At 52.6% G+C, this 12,538-nt stretch overlaps 1 pseudogene across 1 annotated transcript; it reads left to right on the top strand.

The window, feature by feature from the left end:
• The first annotated feature begins 868 nt into the window (after positions 1-868).
• Positions 869-11,721, top strand: LOC308640633 (arylsulfatase D-like; annotated as a pseudogene). Its single transcript has 7 exons — positions 869-980; positions 3,873-4,020; positions 6,626-6,743; positions 8,013-8,132; positions 8,748-9,164; positions 10,480-10,616; positions 11,498-11,721. The product of its transcript is annotated as an arylsulfatase D-like (transcript).
• The last annotated feature ends 817 nt before the right edge of the window (positions 11,722-12,538 follow it).

Here is a 12,538-nt window from a genome sequence, read left to right on the forward strand (position 1 = left end):
ATGTTGAAGTTTGAACATTAGAGAAGCACACCTAAGCAAGCATATAAAGCAGGGTTTATTTTAAAAAGGGGAACACAGACTTCTGGAAGGGAGAAGAGGCCAAGGCTGGTTTCCTGGTATCCCAAGAAGCAAAGTGTTCTGCCCTTTTTATATGTCCTAGGCTTCCTTGGGTCTCCAGTCCTCTTCCCCTTATCTTTCTCCTTCCTGCAAACATGACTAGGCACAGGATGCTCCTGAGCTGGTCAAAAGGTGGGAACCAGAAGAGCTGAAGGGGGGAGGACAGGATGAAGCAGCCAAGGACACATTAATCAAAAACCTTGTAGCTCCCTGTAGGGAGGGGAAATTCCTGGGACATGCTCTTTTAACAGCAGATTGGCTCAAGGGTGGAGGAAGGGTTCTGAAGGAACTGACATTTCAATCTCTCAGGGAACAGTCTCCAACTTGCCAGACTCATCAAAATTGTTCTCACTCCATTTCCCTGCCGGTTTAATTCTGGCTTCAACCCAGGCCCTGCGTGCACAAAGGAGCAAGAGTCCAGCACCCTAGAGATTCCCAATGCGGAGCCTGGTGGAGCTGAATTCGCACCAATTCTATGAGAGGGGTGGGGCTGTCCCAAGACCCTTGGAAGGAATAAAAATAAATGTTCCCTAAACTGCCTTGGCTGCCTTGGGAGTCACCCTGCTTGTGCCCCATCCAGATTAAGCAGATGCAGAAGCCCCAGCTTCACTGGTGGTGGGGACCTGGGAGAACTTGTTTCCAGGAGCCACTCCCTAGGCCCAGAGTTGGAAGGTTAATCGGATTAAGTGAGCCACCAGGGTCCAGGAGCACACCAAGCAGCCTGGTGGGCGGAGACACCAGCCCTGGCAGGATGGCGCCCAGATCTGGGGTCAAGGTACTTCCCTGGCGCCAGTGCGCAGCCATGGAATCCACGCAGAGGTGCACTCGCAGGCCCAGGGGACGCGCCTCGGCCACAGTCAGATGCTCGGGATCCCTGGACTCGCAGCCACTCAGGCCTGGGGAGGGGAAGAGCGAGAGACCCTGGAAAGGAAGCTGAGGTGCTAGGAAATGGTGAGTCACCGAAACCCAGTCCCAGGCTCATTCTCTGCGGGTGCCCAGAGAGCAGCGTTGGGGTGGGGGCAGAGGGAGGTGGGGGGCCCCCGAGCAGGAGGGGGGGCCTGGGTTGAGACGCAGAAACTGCGCCCGCAACGCCTGCGGGGCCGCTCCAGGATCGAGCGGGGTGACACGCCTCACCTCAATGCCTTGGAAACTCGACTCCCCACTCTCGGGTCTCCGAACCCCTCCAAGACCTGCTCCCTGCCCCCTCATGGCCTGTGTCCCCCACATTAGGTCGGCACAGATGCGCTGGAGTTTCCCCCCACTAAGACCCGCTCTGCCCCTCCCATTCAGAGCCTGGACTCCTCCCCAGGGCCAAGTCCTACAATCTCTATAAGGCAAGTCCCCTGCCCCACCCTGACAAGGCTGTGACACCCTCCACACTCATTTTTTAAGACATGCAGGCCGAAGCCCGAGTTCTCCCCAATAAACTCGAAGCCCTTCGTGTCCCATCCTGGTCCCCACACCCAGCCATGGCCTGTCACACACTCTAAGACACAATCCTGTCCCACCCCCAACACGGTCTTGACCCCAGCTGATCCTCCTGTCCGGTCCTCTCCCCATATAGCCGTCTCGCCCTATCACTTCCCTAAAACCACCTGGTCCCGACTTGGGGCCCTGCATGAGTGTCCTCTCGCCCCCCCCCACACCCCGCGCCCCCTCCCTGCTGCTGCTGGGGAGTCCCCAGGAACAGTCTAAGCCACTGCTGTCCCTCCCCCGGGGCCTCTCTCCCCTTCCCCCAGCACTGAGGGTCCCTCCAACACTAGGGCCGCCACTGGACCCCTGCGCTGTCCCTTCCCCTCCTAAGTCACTCCCCAGATTGCTCCTGGGACCAAATGTCCACCCAGGGGCAGCTCCGCAGTGCCCAACACTAAGGCCCGCCCCTGTCCCGCCCCCAGCATGTCCAGCCCCCCATCCTAGGGCAGGCACCTTTCACCACCCCACCTTAAGGCCTAGTCTCCCCCTAGACAGGCCCTGGTGGGCTCCTGGGAGTGTCCCCTTCCAGCCTCAGCTGTGCGTTGCCGCTCACACTGAGACACGCCCCTTGCCCCACCCCCAGCACACCCCCTCTAGGATACGCCTCCTGCAGTCCATTGCGCACTTTAGAACGCGCCCTTGCATCGCCCTCCACCCTGTGCCCCTAGGAAGGCCCCATCCAGCTCCTGGGCACGTCCCCCTCGCAGCCCCAGCTCCGCAGTGCCCAATAATCAGGCCTGTCCCTGGCCCACCTCCGGCACGCCCACACCCCCCACTCTAGGACACGCCCCGCCCTGCTCCTGGCCCCCAAGTCCCCCATCCCGCCCCTGCGCAGCTGTGCACGGCCTTATGACCCCCCCCACACACACACACCCCGCTCACAAAAAACCACAGGGTGCAGACCCTTGACTTTTCCTCCATCCCCGCCCCGCCGCCACAGCTGGGTCCTCCTCCCAGCGCTAGGACACCCCAGTCCGCTCTGGGTCCTCCAGTCCGCCCACTGTGCCTTCTGGTGTCCTCCAGCAGTAGGATCATCCTCCAGTCCCCCACCTTCAGGGCGCACAAGATCTATAGCAGCCCCCGCCCCTTCCCTCCGGCTACCCCCCCCACTGTGACTCCGCCCGCCTGCCCTCCCCGGTTGCCCCACCCCCAGCACATCTTGGACAGCTGAGTACCTCTGGGTCCCGGGGCAGGTGGAGCCCAGGACACCATTGAAGCTCCTAGTAGCCTCTAGGGCAGTGGGGCGCCTGGGCCCCTGTTCAGATGCTCAGGGACTCTCTCCTCTGCCTGCTGTTGTGTCTCTGGGGTTGCTTTGAATCCCCCATCTGTGGTTTAAAATCCTAGTGTCCCTGCAGGTCTGGTCCTCCTAGTGCCCTGTCTGATGCTTGGCGCAGCCTTGGAGCACCTCGCACTGTGGACCAAGGCGCCTGCCAACCATCAGCCACCTCCTGACCCGCTGAGGACCCCAAGTGGCAGGCCTCAGGCTCTGGACCCCACGTTCGCCCCCGCTTTACTGAGAGTTGAGCTCAAATGACCTTAACCCAGAGGACCCATTTAGTGACAAAACAAATTCAAAGAGACCATGACTTGCACAACAAGAAAGGGTGTTTCCAGGGTCACCCTGGGGTGTTGGTAGTGACAAATGTCACCACAAATGCACTCAGAAATCTCCCAGGATTCAGTTGCCCGATGTCCAAAAATAAACAAGGAAAAAAACAGAAAGTGAAAAACTTGTAAGTCAGGCATTTGTCACAGCACATTGTTACAACTGTTTTGTTATCATTTGCCACCGTTAATCCTTTGTTATGCCTAGATTATAAATTATACATTATGACAGGCATCTATATATACTGAAAAAGTATAGTCTATATAGGGTTAGGTACTAGCTGAACTTTCAACATCCTCTGAGATTTTTGGAATGTGTCCCCAGAGGATAAAGAGGGGACCTCTGTGCTGTTCGCATGGGGTTAAAGTGGAGGGAACTTACTTATGAGGGCTCAGTTTCTGATTGCTTGCTGAGAATCTCCAGTTTGGGTGCAGGGAGAAAATGGGCCTCTCTCAGCATTAGTCTTGATTGGCCATTAGCAGTAGGGATTCCACCCTGGTTATTTTGGGCTGTTGGACTCCGTGCAAAACCAGAGGTTTCCCACAGCTGGATAATTCTCTTGGGGCTCAGTTGGCATTATAGGAGTTCAGTTCAAGCCCTCACCAGAAGCCTGACATCTACATATGCATGGTGTAAACTTTGCATGCCAAATCCTGTACATTTATTTCCTCTGCAGAGACTGTGCTGCTTTTGCTCCTTGTATGTTGGCTTCTGCAGACCTGTGAGCAGAAACCACCTAACGCTTCCAAGCCAAACATCCTGCTGATCTTGGCAGATGATCTGGGCATCTGGGATGTTTGTTGCTATGGGAACCTTACACTGAGGTAGAGTGTAGTTTGGGTCGTGGGGTTGTGCCTTGTGTGCAGTTTAGTGGAATAATTCACTTAAAATCGACCAGTGCAAATGAAATTTCTTAGTGCTGCAGAATTCAGCACCAAAAATGATTATTCTCCAAGAGTAAAAATAGGGTCTTAGCCCTCTCAAACAACTTGATGCCCTGCTGAGTTTATAAGGGTTTTTCTGCGGCTGCTGTAATAAATAACCAAAAACACAGAGACTTAAATGTAATCCAGGAACCACCACCCCTCCCCCAGCCCTGGAGGGCAGAAGCTGAGACCAGAGTCCCAGGCTGAGCTCCCTCCATGGGCTCTAGGGAGGCTCCTCCTGACTATCCAGCTCCTGGGGCTCCAGGTGGTCTTTTGCAGAACAATATAGTGGCCCCTCAAAAGCTTAAGTTTGAATCATGATATGACCCAGCAATGCCACAACTGGGTTCAGACCCAAAGGATTTGAAAGCAGTGATTCCAAAAGATACTGGCATATCCTGTGTTCACAGATATGGATGGATGGTTGGCTGCATCAGAAGCCCTGATCCCCAGTATGACTGGAGACTAGGGCAAAAAGCATATCTTAGTGGGGTGGGGGGGGAGCTAGGGCCAAAAATGGGGCCAAGGAAAAGGTCTGAATGGGGGTCTTTGGAGGCCAGAGGATCTTAGAGAGTGTGGGATATTTTCTTATTTTGGCTAAACTGTGTAGAGGATTTCACACAGGCTTGTAAAATTGTACTCTGTTCTGAGTCCTTTATTCTCAGAGTTAGCAAATCACTAGAATTTTACCCCAAATCCATCATTTATGTATCCATTTATGAATGAGCCATTCCTCCACCCACCCATCTGTCCATGTTTTCATCCAGGCATCATCCATTTGTCTATCTTCCCATCCATCCATGGTGGATGGATAGATGGATGGGTAGGTAGATAGATGGATGAATAGATGGGTAGATGGATAGATGGTTGCCTGGATGGATGGATAAATGGGTGGATGGGTGGATAGGTGGGTGGGTGGATGGATGGATAGATCGGTGGATGAGTGGATGGATGGACGGATGGGTGGGTGGGTTGATGGATAGATGGATGGATGGATGGATAGATGGTTGCCTGGATGGATGGGTGGATGGGTGGTTGGATGGATGGATGGGTGGGCAGATGGGTGGTTGGCAAATTGGTAGATGGGTGGATGGATGGATGGGTGGGTAGATGTGTGGGCAGATAGGTGGTTGGCAAATTGGTAGATGGGTGGATGGGTGGATCGATGGAAGGGTGGGTGGGTGGATGGGCAGACAGATGGGTGGGTGAATGGGCAAATGGGTAAATGGGTGAATGAATGAATGGATGGATGGATGGTTGAATGGTGGATGAATGGGTGGGTGGGTGAGTGGATGGATGAATGGATGGATGGATGGGCAGATGGATGGTTGGCTGGATGGGTGCATGGGTGGTGGGCTGGCTGGCTGGCTGGAAGGACTGACAAGGTTCTTTAACCTTGGTCCTACTGGTACACTGGCCCAGATCACTCTGTGATGGGCCCATCCTGTGCTTTGTAGGATGTTGAACAACATTTCTGGTCTCCACCTGCTGCTCACCAATAGCGCCACATCCCAAAGTGGGACACCTCCAGTGTCTCTGCACTTTTCCAATTGTCCTCAGGGAAGCAAAACTTTTCTTACGGCGGGCCACTGAGGTGGTCAGCTTTAGGCGTGTGAAGAACAAGGTCTGAGCTTTTATAGCTTAGCTTCCACCAGATGCAGCCTCCTCCAAGGTAGAAGGGAAGAGACTAGCACCTGTCATCTGACAGTCCATGGGGAATTCCGTGAGCTCTAGGGGCTGGGTCACTGCCTTTGGGATGCCTATCTATAGTGAAATTCTCAATCTATTTTTGCACGTCTGACTGCAAAAGCTCTTAGGTGAAGTGTTTCATCTTCTCTTTGAATTTTGCACCTGAGAAACCTGGTAGGAAACTCAGGGTGCACCCTTCGTGGATGCTGGTGGGATATTTAAGGCACACAAGCCCCCTGGGTTGCATACCCCCCCCCGAAAAAATAAGAAAAAGCCAAAAATGTAATTTTGTTGGGGTCCATCTTCCTCTAAGAAGCCCTGTGATATAACCACAGAGTTATTGTGACAAGAGGTTCCCATAACCCACCCTAAGAGGAGAATGTCACTACGCAGATGTGCATTTCATACCCCGAACCCACCCAAGGTCCTGGATGAGCCCAGACTGCCTGGGCTCAGAACCCACGGCATTCCCCAGCTGGACAAAAGCTTCTCTCACAGCCCGTGTTTATACTCACTGTGCAACATCATCACCCCCCAGAAAGTGAAACGGGCAAGGTGTCTGTGTGCCAGCCCCCCAGGCCAAAGCCAAAATTCAAAATCTGGGGTGCCCTTTGTAGCTTTGGCAACAGCTGAGGTGGGGGGAGGGCTGTAGGAGGAACCGCCCAGGGTGAGCCTCATCTGTCCTTTGCAAACTTAGAGAAGTGGGCGCACTAAGACAGGTGCCACGCAGCCCCAGGAAGTTCCATGCAGGCCTCGTCTGAGGCCCAGAGCATTCCCAACCCTTTCCCAAGTGATATTCATCTGATTTTCTCAGGACCCCCAATATCGACCGGCTGGTGGAGGAGGGCATGAGACTCACCCAGCACCTGGTGGCCCCCCGTTCTGCACCCCGAGCAGAGCCACTCGGATCAGGTGGGTGTTGTGGGGACCCTGTACAGCAGCTCCCGGCTGCAGCCTGGACCCTATCGCCGCTCTAGCTGAGTAGTGATCCCGCAGAGACTGGGAAATTGAAAGCTAATGTGCCCTCCTGTCACCTTCCTGCAGTGTGTGCTCCGAACAGGACCTCGTATGCCCTCACCCCTCAGGACCCTTAGCCCCGTGGGTGTTAAAACCCACGCACAATGCCGGACGCGGTGGCGCACGCCTGTCATCCCAGCGGTTGGGAGGCTGAGGCAGGAGGATCACGAGTTCAAAGCCAGCCTCGGCCAAAAGTAGGCCCTAAGCAACTCAGTGAGACCCTGTCTCTAGGTAAAATGCAAAATAGGGCTACAGATGGGGCTCAGGGGTTAGGTACCCCTGGGTTAATCAAATGGGAGTCACAGATAACCACACACCTCTTCCTGAGGTCAAGATCATCCCTAGCTGATCTGGGACACACAGCACGCTGCAGATTCTGCGTGAATCGTGCTGATACTCAGAGAAAAAAAATGCTCAGGGAAAAAACACTCAACACAAATGTCTGTGCACGTCTGGTACTAGAGAAACGTTCTTTTCCTTCTGGTATTTTCCACATACCAGCTCTTGTCTCATCAAATTGCCAGGTAGGTGCCCTTGGTAGGCTGTGTGGAGGGAGCCTTCTGGGACGGGATGACCACCATCATTGGTGGATGAGAAGCAGAAATACAGTCATTGACAGGTGAGATACAATGCTCCATAAATGATGATGGTGATACTGTCAATGAAGGAAGATGGATTAATGATGCTCAATTGATAGCAATCCTGTCAATAGATAATAGAGGAACAGGTGATAGCTAATGATGGGTGATAGAGGTATATAAAGGTGACAGATGCATAATGCACATACAGGTGACAGATAAATGATGTGTGGATAGAAAGGGGATAGATGCAACATAATGGTACCTGGAAGATAGGTAATGATAGATAGATAGATAGATAGATAGATAGATAGATAGATAGATAGATATATTGAGTTGGTTCTCATGATAGGCAAGGTGTGTCCAACTTATGCAGCTGACATTGGGGCAGATGATGCTCAGTGGTGGGGTCATACTGTGCACAATAGCACATTTAACAACCTCTCTGATCTGCACCCACTCCCTACCCAGAGCACCACCTCCCCACCTTCCCCAAGTGCTGACAGCCTGATTCTTGCCCACTGTCCCCTGGTGCCCAGAATCCCTTTGCTAAGACCTGCTCCTGGCAAAGGGAACATGAACTTTGCTCTGCTGTGGGATCTGCAGGAATGGACAACGATGAGTACCTGGTCCTCTATTGGAACGCAGGCTTAGGCGGGCTTCCTGCCAACGAAACCACTTTTGCAAAAATCCCAAAGGAGCAAGGCTATACCACCAGCCTTGTAGGTATTCGAACACCTGATTCCCCTCCCATCCAATTGTCAAGGGACCAATTTCCTCTGGAGGAAAAAAAAAAAAACTTTCATCCTTCTCCACCTCCCGAGTTGGTATCTGGTTCCACTCCGGCCCTCTCAGATGGTTTTCAGTTCAGAAGTTCTCCTCATTGCAGAGGTTTGGGGTTCTTTGATATATATTTTGCCTTCTTTCCTTCTATGAACCTGTCTATCTTCTTCAGCCCCAAGGAATCAGAAAGCTCTTCAGAGCCTGGCTCCACCACCTGTAATTCCAGTAGCTTGGGAGGCTGAGGCAGGAGGACCGCAAGTTAGAGGCCCACCTCAGCAGTTTAGCAAGGCCCCAAGTAACTCAGCGAGACTCTGTCTCTAAATAAAACACAAAAAGTGCCGGGGATGGGGCTTGGGGGTCGAGTGGCCCTGAGTTCAATCCCTGGTACCCCAAACCAAAAGCAAGTCTTGGTTGAGGTCACTCATAGCCTCTGCTGATTCAGGATCTGCTCTTTGGAGGTTTTCTTTCCCCTGACCACATCCAAATGGCCCCGGGGTTCTTTGTCCCAGGCAACAGCGTGTGCCCTTGGTGTGGCTGACCACCCACCCCCACTTGCAGGAAAGTGGCACCAGGGCGTGAGCTGCGCGTCCCGCGGGGACCACTGCCACCACCCGCTGAACCACAGCTTCCACTACTTCTACGGACTGCCCTTCACCCTGATCAACGACTGCGACCCTGACAGGCCCCCAGAGCTGGGGGTCACAGTGGCTGCCCGGTTCAGCCGCTACACCCGCATCCTGGCTCTGGGCGTCCTCACGCTCACGGCTGCCAAACTCAGTGGCCTCCTCTCGGATCCCTGGACCGCAGTCAGGTGCAGGGCCAGCCTCGTCTTCACCACGTGGTTCTCCAGCTGTGGGTTCCTGTGACTCTGGAAAACTGTGTGCTCATGCGGAACCACCAGGTCACCGAGCAGCCCATTGATGTGGGAAGCACCACCAGACGGATGCTGCAGGAAGCCACGGCCTACATTCAAAGGTGGGGACCCTCACGATCTGGGGTGGGGGGGCAGGTTCTGAGCCGTGAGCTACCCTGGGGTCCCATAGCAGCAGGTGCACTGAAAAGGTCCAAATTCACACTTCATTCACAAATGAAAGGAAGCTATCCTTCTTCATCGCTACATAGTATTCCACAGTGTATTTGCGGAAGGATTTCTTTATGGCGTCACTTTGCCCACGTCTGTCATCCTAGCAGGTGGGGAGGCTGAGGCAGGAGGATGGCAAGTTGGAGGCTAGCCTCAGCAACTGAGAGAGGCCATAAGAGACTCAGTGAGACTCTGTCTGTAAATAAAATATCAAAAGGACTGGGGAAGTGACTCAGTGGTGAAGCACCCCTGGATTCCATCTCTGGTGCTAAAAAAAAAAAAGAAGAAAAAGGAAAGGCCCAACCTCTTCATATGAATTGGTTTCCACACTCGGATCTCTGCTTTGAGTTACCGGGTTGCACTGGAAAGTATCCAAGTAGTGGTCGTGCATCAGGGACTTCTTCCAAGGCCCAGGGAATGCCTGAAACCCCAGAGAGTACCCAACCATTTATATATAAGTAATAAATAAATATTCATACATTTACTACAATATATAGCTATTTCTCTATGCGTACATACCTATGAAGATATTTAATTTATAAATTAGGGAAAGCCAGAAATTAGCAGCACCTAATAATAAAATAATAATGATGGCAATGTTCTGTAACACAGGGTGCGTGGGTGGGGTGTCCCGTCCCTCCCTCTCAAAATATCTTCCTGTACTATACTGACCATGGATGTTGTTTTACTCAGACAAAATTGCCACTGTGACCAAAAGTCCCAAGAAGAACATTTGGAGGAGGAAGAGTTTATTTGGGGCTCATGGTTTCCAAGGTTCAGTCCATGGTTGGCCGACTGACTCCATGGCTCTGGCTCAAGGGGAGCAGAACAAAATGGCAGAAGGGTCTGGAGGAGGAGAGCAGCTCAGGACAGGGCACCAGGAGGCAGAGAGAGCTCTGCTCAGCAGGGAAAGGATAGAGACCCCAAAGGCACAGCCCAGAGATCCCCTCCTCCAGCCACACCCTACCTGCTACAGTCACCACCCAGTGAGTTCATCCAAGTGGATTAATCCACTTCTAGGTCACACCTCTCATAATCTAATCATTTTACCTGTGAACTTTCTTGCATGGTCTCACTCATGAGTTTTTTTGGGGAACCCTCACAGTGAAATCCCAGCAGGTGAACCCAGGTCATGGACGCAGCACATTCAAGGTCCACTGTGGACACCATCATCTGCTGTCCTTAATTCCAGTGGTTTTCTAATTTCACAAACAAGGACAGGCCCTTTCTCCTCTTTGTGTCCCAGCTGCACGTCCACAATCCTCTGGTGACCTTGAAAGCCTTCCTCAGGAGAAGCCGCCATGGTTTTTACAGAGACAACCTGGAGGAGATGGAGTGGTTTGTAGGTAAGTCAAGATCAAGAACGGGGGAGAGTACACCCCACTCGTGTCATTTGTTTGTTCATTTCTTCCCAGTGATAGTCTAATTTTGCACAAAACCAATCATTTCGTTAGCAATCAGTTTTGTGAGAAGCTGTCATTCAGCATCATCCTTAGTGGTTACAGGAAGCAGAGAGACAACGTTAGCTTTCGGCATCGTGGAGGAAAAGGGCTCTGCTTTTAGGGCTTTGGGACACGCTAGAGAGAAGCAAGAACTTGCAGACTCTTCCATCTGCGAGGGTTTCCTGGAGACGTGGAAGCCCTCGCAGGTCAGGTGATATGTCCTTGCATGAATATCCTGACATCTGAACTACGTGAGAGGCAGATGTCCCCAAGGAGGACAGCAGCTCACATCCCTCGTGAATTGGCCTCTGTGCCTTCAGGGGTAGGAAGGACTGCTGGTCTCCACGGTGCAGGGAGATACTGCTGGGTATGCAGGTGTCCCCTGCTCTGCTGATAATGGCCATCATAAATTTTACTGCTGTTGGTTGTGGTTCCTTCCATGTGGGCTGGAATCTGTCATTGCTTTACCCCGCCCTGGGGCACCCTCTCACCCTTTTATTAGGGCACTTGACCCCACCGGCACTGCACATAAAAACAATGCCTGCTGACAACGTCCTGGATATTTCTTTGCAATTCTCTCCTGGTTTTCGAGGTGATGCAGTGCTAAGCAGACCTGGGCACGACAGTCTCAGCACCGTGATCTCACATGTCCCTGTGGTCTCTTGGCAGGGGGCTCTTTCTGTGACGGTCCAGTACAAGATGGCTTGTGCATAGAATGGGAAGTGCATGCCCCCAGCTGAGACCCGTGTGGGCACTCTCTCTGACACCTTCCACCTTCTCCACAGTTAAAGCCCTCCATGCCCTTGATTAGAACCATCTGAAGAACTCCACAATCACCCATTAGGACTCCAATCATGGAGGGTTACTGGAGGCCACAGATGAACACCAGCAGCTGGGGAGGTGCAATGGGATCTACGGAGATGAGGGGCTAGCCACGGGGAGGAACAGAGACAGGGAGCCAAAGGAGTCTGCATCGGAGATCCCAGAGCAAGGAGAATATGGAGGAGGAGTGGGGATGATGCTGAAGAGGAGGAGGAGAAAGAGACAGAGGTGGAGGAGGAGAATGAGGAAAAGAAAATGGAGGAGGAGGAGGAGGAGACAGAAGAGGAGGAAAGGAGATGAAAAAGAAAGACAAGGAGGAGGAGTAGGTGGAGAGATGATGATGTTGATGATGAGGAGAAAGAGGAAAGATGAGGAGGAGGGGAGGAAGGAGATGGAGGAGGAGGAGAAGGAGGGAAAAAGGATGGAAAAGAAAAGAGGATGAGAAAAAGGAGGAGGAGAAAGAGGAAAAGAATGTGGAGGAGGAGGTGGTAGGGGAGAGGAGAAGGAGGGGGAGGAGGAGGAAGAAGAAGAGGAGGAATAAAAGGAGGAGGAGATGAAGTAAGAGGAGATGTAGGAGAGATGAGGAGGAGGAGGAGGAAGAGGGGAGATGAGGAGGAGGAGGAGGAGAGGGGGGAGAAGAAGAAAAAGGAGATGGAAGAGCAGGAAAAGGAGGCTAAGGAGGAGGAGGAGAAGGAGGTGGAGGAGAAGGAGGAATAGGAGGAGAAAAAAGATGGAGAAGTAGGGGAGGAGAAGGAGGATTAGGAGGGAAAAAATGGTGGTGGTGGTGGTGGTGGAGGAGGAGGAGGAGGAGGAGGAGGAGGGAGGAGGAGAAGGAGAATAGATGATGATGATGATGCAGAGGAGGAGAAAATATGAGGAGGAGAAGAGGGAGGAGAAGGAGAAAGAAGACGAAGTGACAGAGGAGGCAGAGAAGAAGGAGGAGGTGAAGGAAAAGGAGATGGAGGAGAGATAATGATGAAAAGGAGGAGTAGGAGAGATGAGGA

This window comes from Spermophilus citellus (assembly GCF_964194105.1).
Source record: "Spermophilus citellus genome assembly, contig: SCAFFOLD_262, whole genome shotgun sequence".
Taxonomy (NCBI): Eukaryota; Metazoa; Chordata; class Mammalia; order Rodentia; family Sciuridae; genus Spermophilus; species Spermophilus citellus.